We start from the raw sequence: 5273 nt of genomic DNA, 5'->3' as shown, positions 1-5273 counted from the left end.
AATTCCTCCTCCAGATTGGGATGCGACAAAATCGGTGCATTAAAAAATGCGATTTTGAGGATTTGGAATTCACCTTCCGCCATATCGCCCCAGTCCCACGGCGTCTTCTTCCCACTGAGCTGGCATAATCGCAATATAGCTAGTTTCTTCTCATGAATGAATCTCTTGAAGAAATTTGCGACGCTGAGAAAGCCCCGGACTTGTTTCTTATTTGACGTCAGTGAAAATTTGGTTGTTGTCTCCATCTTGTTTGGGTCTGGTGAGATTCCTTCCGCGGTGGTGATATGGCTGAGGAAATGTACTCGTGAGGTCAAATGCATGATTTCATAATGTTGGCAGTTACGTCGCATTCTTTGAAGGCTTGTAATATTTCCCTTAATATCATACTGTGTCCTCCCCCATCCGTTCAGCGATCAAGAGATCGTCTGCGTTAAATGGTGATCCTTTGTTTTATGGAATCCTTTAAGACACTATCGAGTCCCCTAAAGTAGGCAGCTAACTACACGTTTAACCCAAATGGTAGCCATTTGAGTAGGTAACATCTACCGAAGGCAAGGAATGCAGTGTATTTCCTGCAGTGTGGGTAGAGTGTAATTTGCCAGAAACTGTATTGCAAGTCGAGGGACCATAATAAAGTTATGCCATGGGAGTCTTGTAGGAGTTCCTTCAGCTTCTCGGGACGATATGTTTCTGGTTCTGTGATGGTATTAATGTGGCGTGAATCTAGCACGAAGTGAATTGAGTTCTGTTAGTGGGTTGTTGTACATGGAGGTTGCAGATTCAATGATGTCATCGGCTACCATCCTCTTAATCTCTAAGACAATTTTGTGACAGTAGGCTTGTGGAACTGGTAAGTTGGTACGAAGAATTTTGTATTCACGCGCACTCAGCATGCGTATTCGAAAATTCGGATTGCTCCTGTTTTCGGCAGAAATACATCCACGTTTTCAAGTAATATTTCCTCCGGATCCTCCTTGTCATGAATGTTTTGTAAGTTCCCTAATATGTTACGGAGAGCATAGTGGAATTCCCTTACAATTTGTTCATCTTCTTGCACATTGTGATTACGCTCAAGATGCCACTATTGATTTCTATCTTCCTCCAGTTTTGTGGTGTAGTTTAGGTTGAGGCATTTGGCAGGAATTTGCGCCGATATTGCGGGATCAGCAAATGTAATTTTTTTTGATGCCATCTTTTTGTAATATGAGCATCCCTCGTCCACGTCCAGTTGATTCAGGAAATCAGCTCCGAGTATTACTTCAATTGCCAGCGGAAGAAAGACCAGAAAGTTCGTTTCAAGGTATGTCCTTGGCAGCTGAACATTAATTGGATTTCTAACGGCATCTCCGTGTGCTTTCCTCTCAGTGCGCCAGTGATTTTCGTTTTCTTCAGCGTCAGTGCTGGCCATGGATGATTCGCAATACATCTCTTGTATGCAGATTCAAATGTAGCCATAACGTTGCTTCCGCTGTCTACAATCCTGATCAGACTGACTTTGCCTTTGATTTCGTGAAAAATCGGATGTAGTCAGATAGTGTCGTAACTGCTTTTCCACATGGAGAAGCTCTCTTGTGTCTTCAGATTCTAACACGTCGATCTTGCTCATTCCGATAGCTTCTGAAGCCATGTTTAGAGCTGTGTGCACTGCAGCCACACGTCAGTTTCTCTTTAGACATCTTTTACGTTTCCATCTGTTATGAGTTAGGTGGCCGAATTGAGATATTTTATCTTGTTGGTCATTTCGCTGACATTGACTGTTGCTCTCCCAGTTGTTTCTTTACTGCTGTGGTTCTCCAGTACCCTGCTGAAACTGGTTTGGATTTTATTGTTCTCTCCAGTTTTCGTTTCGCCGTTCGTTGTAATTATTATTGCAATTTACTCGTCTGTGTCTGTTCTCCCACAATGGCTGGTTATTGCCTCTATAGCACGATCTGTTGCTTCCCAGTGATCGATATTTTCCGCCATTTCGTTTGTCGTCGTTTTTGCTGCAGAGCCTTGCCAACTGCGGTCGTGTTTTCTCCCCTGAGTAATGCGCGGCTCGCGGTCATGCCGTTTATTGCTCGTCATCTTATTTTTGTGGTTGTGTCGCCTCGTTTTTCTTTTAATTCGATTTACTGGCGTCACTAGGTTGCTGGTTTGCTTGTCCGTGAGTGGCAGAAGCAGCGCTTATCGATAAATGCACTGATGTTCTATCTCTGGAGGGACCGCTAGTATTTTCGGGTCGTCGTGTGTCTGGAGGCAGTCGGGATTGAGCACCAGTGAGGTCCGGACAGCGAGTACTCACCAGACCGTTTCCGTGCCCCTTCAGTTGGTCATCTTGCGGGACATGGGGTCGGTTCCTTGCTTGTGCGGAGTTGTCGGATGGCAAATGGCCAAGTGTTCCCCCTGCATGGTTGGGTCCGAGCCAGTGTCTCCGGGTCATCGTGTCTCCGAATTCCGAACGGACATCGAGTTGAGTCGGGTTGGAGCTGCAGCCAAGACTCGCCCGACCGCTGTCGACACTCATAACTTGAGTGGGAGTCGACGTTGGTTGGTCGTTCGGTCGGTCGTCTCATCGGACGACTTGTAGTTGGTCGCCGACCGCTTGTGGAAACTCTCTGCGTCTGTGACTTGTCATTTCTCATTGTTGTTCCACGGTGACTGGTTTTAGGATTGTCAGAGTTCTTGGTCCAAGAGTTTACGTGGAACTGTGTGTAGCTTCTGTGGTTTCCACTGAACAGATGAATGCTGTCTGCGTACTGGATTAGCCAGTCGGCCGGTTGCGACGGTTGTCGTGCTGTTGGTTGGGTGGAAGGGAATTGATTGGGTTGTTGGTTGGTTCTTCAGCCGTCCCTGCCGGCCGCGGTGGTCTAGTGGTTCTGGCGCTGCAGTCCGGAACCGCGGGACTGCTACGGTCGCAGGTTCGAATCCTGCCTCGGGCATGGGTGTGTGTGATGTCCTTAGGTTAGTTAGGTTTCAGTAGTTCTAAGTTCTAGGGGACTTATGACCTAAGATGTTGAGTCCCATAGTGCTCAGAGCCATTTGAACCATTTAGCCAGCCGTCCCTAGGTCGTGCTGCCACCCGATTATTTAGTGTTACGCTTGGCTGCCTGTCTCACCTAAACTATTGTTAGAGTTTCCTCCCCAGGCCGACCCTTGGAACACTTCTGAGCACCACTGTTCTGTTGTTTGTGATTGTGATTTTCTTTTGTCGCAAGTACTGTGCCAGGCCTTCAGCCGTGTATTAATTTTGTCTGTTCTGTGTCCAGTATATGGCCTCCAGCCGAACCTTACGTGAAGTATTTTAAGAGTAGGCCTTCAGTCGTGTTTTGATTTAAAATTCTTGTTTGCTCTGTATTTAGGCTTTCAGCTACGTTTGTTTTAAAATCTGTGTCTTTCAGCCGTACTGTGTAAATTCTTATCTTAACGTTTGTCTTTAATTATTTTGAATAATTGTTTGGGCCTTTAGCCGTCAAGATATTTCAAGTTTTCTGAAGATGGTTTTCTATTGTACTGTGTAAGTGCTTGTCTTTAAATTTTGCCTTTATTATGTTGGGGGTTCAGGTAAGGAGTTAATTTAAATTTTCCTTAACATGGCCTTTAGCCGAGATTTGTAAATGCTTGCGTTTTAAAGAATTTCCTTTGCTGGTGTGAAATATTATGTGGGCCTTTAGCCGGGAAGATATTTTAATTAAGTAAGGCCTTGAGCAGCTGGTCTGAATTCTCGTGCCTAAAAAGGAATTATTTAATGATATTTTAATTTTACTTAAGTAAGGCCTTGAGCCGTTTCTCTAAATCCTTGTGTTTTTAAAAGGAATTATTTAAACTTTATTTTTGAGAAGTTTCTTGGGACCTCAGCCGTGAATTGATCCTTTGTTGTTTCAAAAGAGAAAACTGTGCATTATTAGTCGAGGAGCAAAGTGTGTGTTTTCTTGTGTAACTAACAGTAACTGATCTTGGCCGCTTTCCACAACCTGATCCGCTCTGTCCTGCCAACACAGATTTCATCCCCTGTCTTTCGTTTTTTGTATTTCGTCGACGTAGACTAATTCTCGTAGCGCGCTCTGGAATGATTCAGTGAAATCGTTGCACCTTCTGATAGTGAGTTCTTGGTTGTGCTGAGGTAATTTGACGTAACAGTGCCTCATAATTTCCCTAGGACTGTGCGGCTGCTCAAAAAGCGATTACTCTTAACTAGCGACTCAAAGAATTTCACCAGATTGCAGAATCCTGGCACCTCTAGGGTTTTGCCCAGCATAATCCCCTGCTTGATTCTTTATTGCGTGTCCTGCCACTAATATGTGTTAAGGAATGCGTCCCTGAACTCCTTGTATGTGCGGAAACAGTCCACCAACTGCGCATGTGTTCCGCGATTGACCGTCTAAAAATCCCCCAACACTTCCAGCTTGTATTTCACTGGCCAGTATCCTAGTAGCGTTCTATCATAGTGAGCTATCCGACGTTTTGGATGTATAATGAATTGTTATTCTCTTTGTATACTTGGAAATTTTGAATGGTTAAGAAATATTTGTGGTCGAGTGGTTCATTTCATGCGAACGAATTTTCTCTCTTCTAGCTAAGAAAACAAGTAAATCAGGCCAAAACCGAAATATTTCAAATAAAAAAGGTTCTTTGCCACGTTCCAAAAACAGGGAAAAATTATCATCCAGGAAACGCAGGAAAAGTCGGCGAGAACGTAAAGTGCATCGAGCAGATCGGAAACAAACAGGCAGAAGTATTAGAGCAGACCCGGATCACAAGCTAGCAAAAGACTTGCAGCAAGCAGGTGAGCTGGATGCGCAGTTAGAATCACAGTATGGTACGGCAGCACTCCCTTGTGATCGTGGTGGGAGAGAAGAACATGTATTGCGACATTTCGATGTGAGGTCACATCACCCGCACAAAGGCGAATGCCGCAGGAGAACACACCAGCCGCCATAGGGCGCACGGCAGAGCACGCGCCATCGGTGACGCAAAGTATGGAAAAAACCGAATCAGTAGACAATTGTGTACGTCTTCGAGGAATGGAAACATTACTCTGTGAAACTGACGACACAGGAGGAGGCCTTAACAGTGCGCAAGAATCGTTTTGACACCGACTATGGGACTTAACATCTTAGGTCATCAGTCCCCTAGAACTTAGAACTACTTAAACCTAAATAACCTAAGGACATCACACACATGCATGCCCGAGGCAGGATTCGAACCTGCGACCGTAGCAGTCCCACGGTTCCGGACAGCATTAATACAATTAGCAACAGCAATTTACAGTTACACGAGTCTAAGTTACCTCA

This window comes from Schistocerca cancellata, chromosome 3, assembly GCF_023864275.1.
Source record: "Schistocerca cancellata isolate TAMUIC-IGC-003103 chromosome 3, iqSchCanc2.1, whole genome shotgun sequence".
Lineage (NCBI taxonomy): Eukaryota > Metazoa > Arthropoda > Insecta > Orthoptera > Acrididae > Schistocerca > Schistocerca cancellata.
This window is presented reverse-complemented; position numbering follows the sequence as displayed.